Consider the following 14,624-nt stretch of genomic DNA (forward strand, 5'->3'; position numbering starts at 1 on the left):
TGAGAAATGACCAAATTTCAATAGTGAAATCAACGTCACAACCCAACATTGATTAAACATCGTCAAAAAGCACGTTGTTTCAACGTTGTATTTGTGTTGTAGAATATTGGTTGAGAAATTACCAAATTTCAATAGTGAAATCAACGTCACAACCCAACATTGATTAAACATCGTCAAAAAGCACGTTGTTTCAACGTTGTATTTGTGTTATAGAATATTGGTTGGGAAATGACCAAATTTCAATGGTCAAATCAACGTCACAACCCAACATTGATTAAATATTGTCAAAAGCATGTAGTTTCAACATTGTATTTGTGTTGTGAAAAATTGGTTGGAAAATGACCAAAATTCAATGGTCAAATTAACGTCACAACCCAACATTGATTAAATATCATCAAAAGCATGTTGTTTCAACGTTGTATTTGTGTTGTATGATATTGGTTGGGAAATGACCAAATTTCAACTGTCAAATCAACGTTACAACCTGACATTAATAAAACGTCGTCAAAAAGCATGTTGTTTCAACGTTATATTTGTGTTGTAGAATATTGTTTGAGAAATGACCAAATTTCAATGGTCAAATCAACGTCACAAACCGACATTGATTAAATATCGTCAAAAGCATGTAGTTTCAACGTTGTATTTGTGTTGTAGAATATTGGTTGAGAAATGACCAAATTTCAATGGTGAAATCAACGTCAGAACCCAACATTGATTAAACGTCGTCAAAAAGCATGTTGTTTCAATGTTAGGTTTGTCTTGTAGAATATTGGTTGGGAAATGACCAAATATCAAAGGTCAAATCAACGTCAGAACCCAACATTGATTAAACGTCGTCAAAAAGCATGTTGTTTCAACGTTAGGTTTGAGTTACTCAACGTCAGGACCTAATTCAACAAGTTTTCAACGTTGTTTCAATGTCTTGTGCCTGCTGGGGTATTGTGTACCACACACAGTCAGAAGGTGACCGTGGGGTGTTGTTGATGATGTATTTTGTATTGTGACCGAGCGTGAAAGGCATAGGGCAGCTCCGAGATGATCACGTCACTTCCCCGCCTCGCCGCCGTTCTTTCGCAGCTCCAGTGCGGGCAGTTTGACTCCACAGAAAAGTGTCCGCTCCAGGGAGGAGGGCGTCGATGCGAGGGGGCGGCCTTTAGCGTCCCATGAACGCTGAGTCAGCAAGAAAAGCAGGCGGCCGTGCAACATTTCTACTTTGACTCTCCCGGGGAGTAGGACGGCGACAGTTCTGTCAGACGGAAGCTGCAGCGTTCAGCAGAAGGGTGACATCGTCGGGGAGGGGCTGACGAGAGGACACCTTTGCAAACAGCACCTGTGCTCGGCTGCGGCACGGACGCCGAGTGCAAGCAATTGTGTTGAAACGCGGCACGGCCCCAGCAATAGGGCCTGTTCGAAATAAGCAATAAAAACCTTTACAGGCTGGCAGGATTGCTTTTGTTAAGACGGCAATATCTCTCTCTTGACAACCTCTCTCAATACTGCAACAACACTTGCGGCCATCACTGATTTACTACACATCATCAGCACACACGCACTAAGAATTTCTATGACAGCAGATGTTTGCATGCCACAATTATATCAACATTTAAGGCAGTGTTGTTCACAGTGGTCACACTCTCATGCAGAGGTGGATAGACTGTGCTCAAGTAAGAATACTGTTACTTAACAGTAACATGACTCATGTAAAAGTAGTCATCTGGTAGTCAGTACCTGGTGTCCCAGCAGGCACAAGACATTGAAACAACGTTGAGAACTTGTTGAATTAGGTCCTGACGTTGAGCAACTCAAACATAACGTTGAAACAACATGCTTTTTGACGACGTTTAATCAATGTTGGGTTCTGACGTTGATTTGACCTTTGATATTTGGTCATTTCCCAACCAAAATTCGACAACACAAACGTAACGTTGAAACAACATGCTTTTTGACGTTTATTCTATGTCAGGTTGTGACGTGGATTTGACCATTGAAATTTGGTCATTTACCAACCAATATTCTACGACACAAATACAACGTTGAAACAAAAGTAAAAAGTAGTCATCCGGTGCTGAGTAACTGGTGTCCCAGCAGGCACAAGACATTAAAACAACGTTGACAACTTGTTGAATTAGGTCGTGACATTGAGCAACTCAAACCTAACGTTGAAACAACATGCTTTTTGACGACATTTATTCAATGTTGGGTTCTGACGTTGATTTGACCTTTGATATTTGGTCATTTCCCAACCAATATTCTACAACACAAATACAACGTTAAAACAACATGCTTTCGACGACATTTATTCAATGTCAGGTTGTGAGTTTGACCATTGAAATTTGGTCATTTCCCAACCAATATTCTACAACACAAATACAACGTTGAAACAAAAGTAAAAAGTAGTCATCCGGTACTGAGTAACTGGTGTCCCAGCAGGCACAAGACATTGAAACAACGTTGAGAACTTGTTGAATTAGGTCCTGACGTTGAGCAACTCAAACATAACGTTGAAACAACATGCTTTTTGACGACGTTTAATCAATGTTGGGTTCTGACGTTGATTTGACCTTTGATATTTGGTCATTTCCCAACCAAAATTCGACAACACAAACGTAACGTTGAAACAACATGCTTTTTGACGTTTATTCTATGTCAGGTTGTGACGTGGATTTGACCATTGAAATTTGGTCATTTACCAACCAATATTCTACGACACAAATACAACGTTGAAACAAAAGTAAAAAGTAGTCATCCGGTGCTGAGTAACTGGTGTCCCAGCAGGCACAAGACATTAAAACAACGTTGACAACTTGTTGAATTAGGTCGTGACATTGAGCAACTCAAACCTAACGTTGAAACAACATGCTTTTTGACGACATTTATTCAATGTTGGGTTCTGACGTTGATTTGACCTTTGATATTTGGTCATTTCCCAACCAATATTCTACAACACAAATACAACGTTAAAACAACATGCTTTCGACGACATTTATTCAATGTCAGGTTGTGAGTTTGACCATTGAAATTTGGTCATTTCCCAACCAATATTCTACAACACAAATACAACGTTGAAACAAAAGTAAAAAGTAGTCATCCGGTACTGAGTAACTGGTGTCCCAGCAGGCACAAGACATTGAAACAATGTTGAGAACTTGTTGAATTAGGTCCTGACGTTGAGTAACTCAAACATAACGTTGAAACAACATGCTTTTTGACGACGTTTAATCAATGTTGGGTTCTGACGTTGATTTGACCTTTGATATTTGGTCATTTCCCAACCGAAATTCGACAACACAAACGTAACGTTGAAACAACATGCTTTTTGACGTTTATTCTATGTCAGGTTGTGACGTGGATTTGACCATTGAAATTTGGTCATTTACCAACCAATATTCTACGACACAAATACAACGTTGAAACAAAAGTAAAAAGTACTCATCCGGTGCTGAGTAACTGGTGTCCCAGCAGGCACAAGACATTGCAACAACGTTGAGAACTTGTTGAATTAGGTCCTGACGTTGAGCAACTCAAACATAACGTTGAAACAACATGCTTTTTGACGACGTTTAATCAATGTTGGGTTCTGACGTTGATTTGACCTTTGATATTTGGTCATTTCCCAACCAATATTCTACAACACAAATACAACGTTAAAACAACATGCTTTCGACGACATTTATTCAATGTCAGGTTGTGAGTTTGACCATTGAAATTTGGTCATTTCCCAACCAATATTCTACAACACAAATACAACGTTGAAACAAAAGTAAAAAGTAGTCATCCGGTACTGAGTAACTGGTGTCCCAGCAGGCACAAGACATTGAAACAACGTTGAGAATTTGTTGAATTAGGTCCTGACGTTGAGCAACTCAAACATAACGTTGAAACAACATGCTTTTTGACGACGTTTAATCAATGTTGGGTTCTGACGTTGATTTGACCTTTGATATTTGGTCATTTCCCAACCAAAATTCGACAACACAAACGTAACGTTGAAACAACATGCTTTTTGACGTTTATTCTATGTCAGGTTGTGACGTGGATTTGACCATTGAAATTTGGTCATTTACCAACCAATATTCTACAACACAAATACAACATTGAAACAAAAGTAAAAAGTAGTCATCCGGTACTGAGTAACTGGTGTCCCAGCAGGCACAAGACATTGAAACAATGTTGAGAACTTGTTGAATTAGGTCCTGACGTTGAGCAACTCAAACATAATGTTGAAACAACATGCTTTTTGACGACGTTTAATCAATGTTGGGTTCTGACGTTGATTTGACCTTTGATATTTGGTCATTTCCCAACCAATATTCTACAACACAAATACAACGTTAAAACAACATGCTTTCGACGACATTTATTCAATGTCAGGTTGTGAGTTTGACCATTGAAATTTGGTCATTTCCCAACCAATATTCTACAACACAAATACAACGTTGAAACAAAAGTAAAAAGTAGTCATCCGGTACTGAGTAACTGGTGTCCCAGCAGGCACAAGACATTGAAACAACGTTGAGAATTTGTTGAATTAGGTCCTGACGTTGAGCAACTCAAACATAACGTTGAAACAACATGCTTTTTGACGACGTTTAATCAATGTTGGGTTCTGACGTTGATTTGACCTTTGATATTTGGTCATTTCCCAACCAAAATTCGACAACACAAACGTAACGTTGAAACAACATGCTTTTTGACGTTTATTCTATGTCAGGTTGTGACGTGGATTTGACCATTGAAATTTGGTCATTTACCAACCAATATTCTACAACACAAATACAACATTGAAACAAAAGTAAAAAGTAGTCATCCGGTACTGAGTAACTGGTGTCCCAGCAGGCACAAGACATTGAAACAATGTTGAGAACTTGTTGAATTAGGTCCTGACGTTGAGCAACTCAAACATAATGTTGAAACAACATGCTTTTTGACGACGTTTAATCAATGTTGGGTTCTGACGTTGATTTGACCTTTGATATTTGGTCATTTCCCAACCAATATTCTACAACACAAATACAACGTTAAAACAACATGCTTTCGACGACATTTATTCAATGTCAGGTTGTGAGTTTGACCATTGAAATTTGGTCATTTCCCAACCAATATTCTACAACACAAATACGACGTTGAAACAAAAGTAAAAAGTAGTCATCCGGTACTGAGTAACTGGTGTCCCAGCAGGCACAAGACATTGAAACAACGTTGAGAACTTGTTGAATTAGGTCCTGACGTTGAGCAACTCAAACATAACGTTGAAACAACATGCTTTTTGACGACGTTTAATCAATGTTGGGTTCTGACGTTGATTTGACCTTTGATATTTGGTCATTTCCCAACCAAAATTCGACAACACAAACGTAACGTTGAAACAACATGCTTTTTGACGTTTATTCTATGTCAGGTTGTGACGTGGATTTGACCATTGAAATTTGGTCATTTACCAACCAATATTCTACGACACAAATACAACGTTGAAACAAAAGTAAAAAGTAGTCATCCGGTGCTGAGTAACTGGTGTCCCAGCAGGCACAAGATATTAAAACAACGTTGACAACTTGTTGAATTAGGTCGTGACATTGAGCAACTCAAACCTAACGTTGAAACAACATGCTTTTTGACGACATTTATTCAATGTTGGGTTCTGACGTTGATTTGACCTTTGATATTTGGTCATTTCCCAACCAATATTCTACAACACACATACAACGTTGAAACAACATGCTTTTTGATGACGTTTATTCAATGTCTGTCAAAACGTGGTCCTTGGGGTTTGCAAAGGAAAGTTGGCGCGGGCAAGGCGTGAATGTAAGTACATCTTTTATTTTAAACACTAACAGAGTACAAAAAATGAAGCAAACAAAAGGCGCCCACAATGGCGGAGAACAAACTAGACTAATGAAACAAAACTTGCACAAAGGCAGAAACTATGAACAATAAACAAAAACTTACTTGGCATGGAACTATGGAAGCATGAAGACAAACAGAGGTAGCAGGGGTAGTATGGATGTCAGAAGTAGCATGGTATGAAAAGATAATGTCACCAGGACGAACAACAGAAACAGACAGTCTTATATAGCAGTGACATGATCAGTGAAAACAGGTGCGTGACTCAAAACGTGAAATAGGTGTGTGACATGACAGGTGAAAACTAATGGGTTGCTACGGTGACAAAACAAACAAAAGCGCACAAAGAGTCCAAAAACAAAACCGAACATGACTAAAACAAAACATGATCATACAGACATGACAATGTCAGGTTGTGACGTTGGTTTGACCATTGAAATTTGGTCATTTCCCAACCAATATTCTACAACACAAATACAACGTTGAAACAACATGCTTTTTGACGTTTTTTCAATGTCAGGTTGTGACGTTGATTTGACCTTTGAATTTTGGTCATTTCCCAACCAATATTCTACAACACAAATACAACGTTGAAACAAAAGTAAAAAGTAGTCATCCGGTACCGAGTAACTGGTGGCCCAGCAGGCACAAGACATTGAAACAACTTTGAGAACTTGTTGAATTAGGTCCTGACGTTGAGCAACTCTAACATAACGTTGAAACAACATGCTTTTTGACGACGTTTAATCAATGTTGGGTTCTGACGTTGATTTGACCATTGAATTTTGGTTTGATTGATTGATTGAGACTTTTATTAGTAGATTGCACAGTAGAGTACATATTCCGTACAATTGACCATCAAATGGTAGCACCCGAATACGTTTTTCAACTTGTTTAAGTCGGGGTCCACGTTAATCAATTCATGGTAAAGGTAATTTCCGAACCAATATTCTACAATACAAATACAACCTTGAAACAACATACTTTTTGACGTTTGTTCAATGTCAGGTTGTGACGTTGATTTGACCATGGAAATGTGGTCATTTCCCGACCAATATTCTACAACACAAAGACAACATTGAAACAACATGTTGTCTGACGACTGTGTCAGTGCTCTGCCGTGGGTTCCCCTGACCACCACACACTGACACGAGAGCCCGGTATTCTGGATACAACACTGTTTTATTGTCATAAATGTGAGAGCCGTTTTCTTTCCAGCAAAATGTATTTTCTTATTCCGTGTCTCTCTCTCTCTCGGGCTCCCACTCCAACTCTCCCCCGTGTCTCGTTCCGGCTGCTGCTAATAAAGGCGACAGGTGATTAGATAACAGGGCCCACCTGGCCATCCACTCACCTGTTGCTGTCTTCGAGGCCGGTCCTTTTACACCCTGTTCCTCGGCAGGCCCGCGGGCCACGCCCCTCCTCCACAACGACGTTTATTCAATGTCCAGTAGTGATGTTGATTTGACCGTTGAATTTTGGTCATTTGCCAACCGATATTCTACAACACAAATACAACGTTGAAACAACTTGCTTTTTGACAACGTTTATTCAATGTCAGGTTGTGACGTTGATTTGACCATTGAAATTTGGTCATGTCCCAACCAATATTCTACAACGCAAAGACAACGTTGAAACAAAAGTAAAAAGTAGTCATCCGGTACTGAGTAACTGGTGTCCCAGCAGGCACAAGACATTAAAACAACGTTGAGAACTTGTTGAATTAGGTCGTGATGTTGAGCAACTCAAACCTAACGTTGAAACAAGATGCTTTTTGACGACGTTTAATCAATGTTGGGTTCTGACGTTGATTTGTCATTTACCATTCTACTATTTTGTCAAAATTATGATGGGCAAGCAGTAGAAAATGGATTATTAATCTATTTGTTCATTTACTGTTAATATCGGCCAACTTTCTGTTTTAAAATTTCTGTTAAAATGTAATAATCACTTGTTCTTCTGTTGTTTGGATACTTTACGTAAGGAGGACGAGCAAAAAACAGAGTCTATCTGTTTGCAAACAGAAAGGTTATGGTTAAATCTTGGGAAAGGCAGTAATACAGCATCAATCACACACACAAAAAAACTAAAACTATTTGGAGAGTAACCTTTGACCAAAATAAAAATACAAATTAGTACATTGTTTGATTTCTTTGAATCATCAATTCCATAAGTTGGCCGCAAAAAAATTTCAGAGGCAGTAAAGCACCGTTTTTAATTCATAAGTACAGCAGTACTTTATTAGTACACTACCTACATATTTGTCTATGTAATTTAGTGTATGGAAACATAGCGAGTGACTGATACCAGCATGCGTCCCCTGACAGGCAGACTGTTCAATGCCGTTGCCCATCAATAAACGGCATACTCTTTAATAGAAAAGGCTGCTCGTTTGCTACACCAACACCACTTTTGCCGTGTGCTGCAGTGAGGACGAATAAAATCTCCGCCATTGTTGCAGCGCTGAGTGCGTTTCAAACACGTTCATGTTGACATGAGCCTCATTTCATCGCTGGCTGCAAAAACATCCTGCAGGGAACTTGCAGTATCGACTCCACGGGGAGGCCACGCTTCTGCTGCTTGGCTGAACAATTTATTAATAATGGAGAGCCGTAATGAATCAAATGAAGCGTGAAATATTGCGAGGCTGAATATTTCATACAAAAAAGGTGGCACAAACATGAGAGCTCCCTTCGGCTTCTTCAGGATTCCAAAAAGAAAGCGGTTCATTTCCGATCAGGCAACACCTTTGTCTCCTTCTTCCTCCCTCAAGCAAACAAAGTGAGGCAGAGTAATCCTTCCTCCGTCTCCCTGTCATGGCCTCTAATCCAAGTCCCAGATGCTTCGCGATCCTCGGCCAAACGCCGCGCGGGCGTGTACGTTTGCTCGCCGCTCAGACCAGAAAACATTTTTTTTGCGTGAGAGGACAGCACATGTGGTGAGTAAGCCGATCTGCAAGAAGCCTTTCAGTGTGTAGTTTCTACTCTATTATTAAAAATAAAAGATGGTTCCAGGTGGTGTAAGGCAAGCAAAGAGCCAGTTCTGCTACACAGTGGTCCATCAGTGTGGACACTTAATAAACTACGGCCATTAAACACGATATGCACATGTGTGATTACATACAGGACTCCTAAATCTGTCTGTGGCGTGCGAGAAGTCGGGCCAGTTCCCCGTGAGTACTGGACACTATGTTTAGATAACGACCGATGTGCCCCGCCACATCATTTTATTGCGGACTGTCACGTCATGTTATTGTGACCCGCCACAAAAACAAATAAACTCATGTCATTACAAAACCCAAAACCAGTGAAGTTGGCACGTTGTGTAAATGGTAAATAAAAACAGAATACAATGATTTGCAAATCCTTTTCAACTTATACTTCATTGAATAGACTGCAAAGACAAGATATTTAATGTTTGAACTGAGAAACTTAATTTTTTTTTGCAAATAATCGTTAACTTAAGATTTTATAGCAGCAAAACATTGCAAAAATGTTGGCACAGGGGCATTTTTACCACTGTGTTACATGGCCTTTCCTTTTAACAACACTCAGTAAACTGAGGAGACCAATTTCTGAAGCTTTTCAGGTGGACTTCTTTCCCATTCTTGCTTGATGTACAGCTTAAGTTGTGTCTCTGTTGTGGTATTTTGGCTTCATATTTTGCCACACATTTTCAATGGGAGACAGGTCTGGACTACAGGCAGGCCAGTCTATTACCCGCACTCTTTTACTATGAAGCCACGTTGTTGTAACACGTGGCTTGGCATTGTCTTGCTGAAATAAGCAGGGGCGTCTATGATAAGGTTGCTTGGATGGCAACATATGTTCCTCCAAAACCTTTATGGTGCCTTCACAGATGTGTAAGTTACCCATGCCTTGGGCACTAATACACCCCCATACCATCACAGATGCTGGCTTTTCAACTTTGCGCCTATAACAGTCCGGATGGTTATTTTCCTCTTTGTTCCGGAGGACACAACGTCCACAGTTTCTAAAAACAATTTGAAATGTGGACTCGTCAGACCACAGAACAGGTTTCCACTTTGCATCAGTCCATCTTAGCCGGCGGCGTTTCTGGGTGTTTGTCATGTCTGTGTGACCATGTTTTGTATTAGTCATGCTTTGTTTTGTTTGGTTATTGGACTCTTTAGTTTCTGGCTTTTCACTCCCTTGTCTTGTTTCCATGGTTACCCATTAGTTTCACCTGTTCCACGTTTGGACTCATTGTGCACTCTTGTTTGTCACCATAGCAACCCATTGGTTTTCACCTGTCACGTCACGCACCTGTTTCACGTTTTGAGTCACGCACCTGTTTTCGTTAATCATATCTGTAGTATTTAAGTTCATTGTTTTCAGTTTGTCTTCCTGGCGACATCCCGGATTCATACCCCTGTCACACTCTTACCTCTGCGCACTTCATAGTCTATGCCAAGTAAGTTTTTTGTTTATTAATGCCGCAGTTAGTGTTTTTGTTTAATTCTTCACAGTTTCTGCCTATGTGCAAGTTTTGTTTTCAATAGCCTAGTTTTGTACCTCCGCCATTGTGCGCACTTTTCGTTTGTTCCTTTTTGATATATAGTGTTAAAATAAATAATGTATTCACCTTCACGCTATGTCTGGTCCAAATCACTTGCACCTCGGGAGAACAAACCAAGCCTTAGTCCAAGTCGTGACAGTGTTGTTGATAAATGGCTTTCACTTTGCATAGTAGAGTTTTAACTTGCACTTAGAGATGTAACGGCAAACTGTAGTTACTGACAATGGTTTTCTGAAGTGTTCCTGAGGCCATGTGGTGATATCCTTTACACACTGAAGTCAGTTATTGATGCAGTACCGCCTGAGGGATTGAAGGTCCATAATATCATTGCTTACGTGCAGTGATGTCTCCAGATTCTCTGAACCTTTTGATGATGTGACAATCATGGGTACTTTAACTTTAACTTAATATTACGGACTGTAGATGTTGAAATCCCTAAATTCCTTGCAATAGCTCGTTGAGAAATGTTGTTCTTAAACTGTTGGACAATTTGCTCACGCATTTGTTCACAGAGTGGTGACCCTGGCCCCATCCTTGTTTGTGAATGACTGAGCATTTCATGGAAGCTGCTTTTATACCCAATCATGGCACCCACTTGTTCCCAATGAGCCTGTTCACCTGTGGGATGATCCAATTAAGTGTTTGATGATTATCAGTCTTTCTTGCCCCTTGTGCCAGTTTTTTTGAAACATGTCGCAGGCATCAAATTCCAAACGAGCTAATATTTGCAAAAAATAATAACGTTTTCCAGTTCGAACGTTAAGTATCTTGTCTTTGCAGTCCATTCAATTAAATTGAAAATGATTAGCAAATCATTGTATTTTGTTTTTATTTACCATTTACACAACGTGCCAACTTCACTGGTTTTGGGTTTTGTACTTTAATCTTGACCCCCCCACTTCATTTTAAAGTGAACCATTCCATAATTTATTGTGGCACACCACATAATTCTAATGTGGCCTGCCACGTCACTTTACTGTGGACATCCACATAGTAAATTTAATTTTATTGTCGACCATCACATCATTTTATTTTGGACCGTCACGTCATTTTATTAGAATCCGCCACATAAACAAATACACCGATTTTATTGTGGACCGCCATATGATTTTATTTTTGACCACCACTTGATTTTAATGTGAACCATCCCATAATTTAAATGCGGCACAGCACTTAATTCTAGTGTGGCCTGCCATCTAATTTTATGTGGTCCGCCGCATCATTGTAACGTGGCCCTCCACGTCATTTAAATGTTACCCGCCACCTCATTTAACATGGCCCATCCCACAATTTTAACGCGTCACCTCACATAATTGTAATGTGGTCCGGCATGTACTGTACTGTGTTGACTCACATGCGCCTCGGCTCATATTACCAGCAAAGGCGCGCCGTCGTGTCCATGACAAAAAAAGTACCGGTATGTGGAGGAAGGCGTGACCAGCGGGAGTGGAGGTCACCGCCCCTGTCCAAGGTGCTGAGGACAGCGCACCGACAGGCGTGTCAGTGCCGGCTTCGAAACACAGCTGAACATGTGATTAGATTTCCCAGGTGGTAAGAGTTGTCTAATCACCAGAGGTGGGACCAAGTCATTGTTTTGCAAGTCACAAGTAAGTCTCAAGTCTTTGCCCTCAAGTCCGAGTCAAGTCCCGAGTCAAGACAGGCAAGCCCCGAGTCAAGTCCAAAGTCAAGACTGGAAAGTCTCAAGTCAAGTCCTAAGTCCTGCATTTTGAGCTTCGAGTCCTTTCAAGTCCTTTTAACCACATACTAATATATTAACACAGATTGTGTATGCTTTTCAAACGCTGTATTTATTTATTAAAACAAGTGCATTTTAAATTGCAGGAAAGAAAATTGTGCTGACATTGCACTTTATAATAGCACTATTAACCAGTCATTTTAAACATTAACTCATTCCTTTACAGAACAAACACATTGAAAAATAAAGTGCAAATGTACTTATTTGTACAAAAGTGTTAACATTGAAAAAACATGACATATACGTGAACATAACAAAAAAGTTTTACTTTTTATGTCAGGGCCCTATGCTGCATTGCATTTGCAAAAGACCAAATTAGCCAAGAGTCTGTCAGTCATTTGTGCACGATGGGGGCGTAGTATGATGCCACCATGGCTGAAAACTCGCTCCACTGGAGCACTGGAGGCAGGCACTGCCAAGACTCTCATGGCCACTCGGAACAGTGAAGGAAGAGTCTTCATGTTCAATGCCCAGAACAAAAGGGGGGAGAGAGTTGTTTTGGGTTGGTGCACTACTTGTAAGTGTATCTTGTGTTTTTTATGTTGATTTAATTAAAAAAAGAAAAAAAAAAAAAAAAAAAATTCTTGTGCGGCCCGTTCCCAATCGATCCACGGACCAGTACCGGGCCGCGGCCCGGTGGTTGGGGACCACTGAGGTAAACAACCAACAGTATGTCAGAAAGCTAGCTAAAACGGTACACATATTCATAATATAGTATACATTTTAACTGACCTTTATTTTACTATTTTTGTCTTTTTTTAGGTGGCTAAAATACGCGGTGCTGCTGACCGCCGTCTAACGTTACGTGTGATATATTGACTAACGTAACCCTGCTTAAAAAAAAATCACTGAACAAAAAGTATGAATAAGGTAGTGAACTGCAACAGATTCCCGTGTTTGCAATAACGTTATAACGTTAGCAGTGAGTTTACAGCCTCACTGATTTAACTACACAGCAAATAAAAGTCACGTTACTTAGCCAATAAACGTTATCTTACATTCAAAACTTACCGTTCTTTTTGCAACTTCAAATGCCGGACGAAGTTGGAAGTTGTTGCCTCTCCATCAGTAATTTTCGAACCGCATGTGTTGCATACAGCAAACCGTTTTGTGTTGACCACCTCGTAATTTTTATACCCAAACAAAATTATTTTAGGTATCATTTTTTGTTCACTGGCGTGTGGTTTGGACATGTCTTCTTCGTTGGTTGTCCTGCAATTTGATTGGATGAATGCTGTGTGATGAAAACAAAGTAGATCTAATTTGATTGGCTGTTGTACTGAGACCACACCAGCTGACACACGCAACGCTGATAGACAAGTACACAATGCAAAATACGGAGCGCTCCCGAATAACTTTTTCATCTTTGGGTTTTGGGGAAAGTAGCAAGTCATGTCAAGTCATGTCAATTCAAAAGGCTCAAGTCCAAGTGAAGTCACAAGTCATTGATGTTAAAGTCTAAGTCGAGTTGCAAGTCTTTTTACATTTTGTCAAGTCGAGTCTAAAGTCATCAAATTCATGACTCGAGTCTGACTCGAGTCCAAGTCATGTGACTCGAGTCCACACCTCTGCTAATCACCTGTTGTCTTTAACAGTAGCGGCTGTGAACAGGAAGAGGGAGGACTGAGAGGACTTGGAGAGACTGAAAAGTCCTGTATATCTGAAAAGATTATTGATGCGCTTATTGAGGAACATTAAAACTGTGTTCAAATCTACACGCCTGACTCCTGTGACGTGTGTAGCAGGGGAACCGCTAGGAAGGGAATCCTACACGGTATTTTTCAAAGGCAGTATAGTACCTCTTGTATATTGCTGGTCCAAGGACGACTTGGTGGTGTGAATGGACCAAATATGCCAACGAGGAATCGTTGAACAAAAAGCTTTATTTGATTCAGCGAGCCTCCGACTGGAACTGCAGCTACCAGGAGTAAAGTACGGGCCTGATGATACTCTCCTGCTGTTTTCTCGGACAACTGTTTTTAAATACCTTTTACACGAAGACACTTACTCTTTGTTATTCTAGCCTTAGCGACGGTCACAGTTTGTTTGTACAAATGCAGACAACACCCGGGCGTTGTCACTTTGCTCAATGACCTCCAATCCCTGATCTTGGGGGTAACATGGAGCGGTTGGGAGAACGGCCGTGCCAGCAACTTGAGGGTTCCTGGTTCGATTCCCGACTTCTTCCACCCTAGTCACGTCTGTTGTGTCTATGAGCAATACACTTCACCCTTGCTCCTGATGGGTCGTGGTTAGCGCCTTGCATGGCAGTTCCCGCCATCAGTGTGTGAATGTGTGTGTGAATGGGTGAATGTGGAAATATTGTAGTGCAGGGGTCGGGAACCTTTTTGGCTGAGAGAGCCATGAAAGCCAAATATTTTAAAATGTATTTCCGTGAGAGCCATATAATATTTTTTAACACTGAATACAACTAGATGCGTGCATTTTTAAGTAAGACCAACATTTTTAGAGTATAATGAGTCTCTTA

At 40.3% G+C, this 14,624-nt stretch overlaps 1 protein-coding gene across 1 annotated transcript in view; it reads right to left on the reverse strand.

The window, feature by feature from the left end:
- Positions 1–7,088: 7,088 nt before the first annotated feature.
- The window catches only part of hoatz (HOATZ cilia and flagella associated protein), a 144,528-nt gene continuing 136,992 nt past the window's right edge, over positions 7,089–14,624 (reverse strand). Inside the window, exon 3 of the transcript XR_009817483.1 lies at positions 7,089–7,342. The gene's annotated coding sequence lies outside the window, so the exon portion shown is untranslated. The remainder of the gene's footprint in view (positions 7,343–14,624) is intronic.

This window comes from Nerophis lumbriciformis, linkage group LG24, assembly GCF_033978685.3.
Source record: "Nerophis lumbriciformis linkage group LG24, RoL_Nlum_v2.1, whole genome shotgun sequence".
Taxonomy (NCBI): domain Eukaryota; kingdom Metazoa; phylum Chordata; class Actinopteri; order Syngnathiformes; family Syngnathidae; genus Nerophis; species Nerophis lumbriciformis.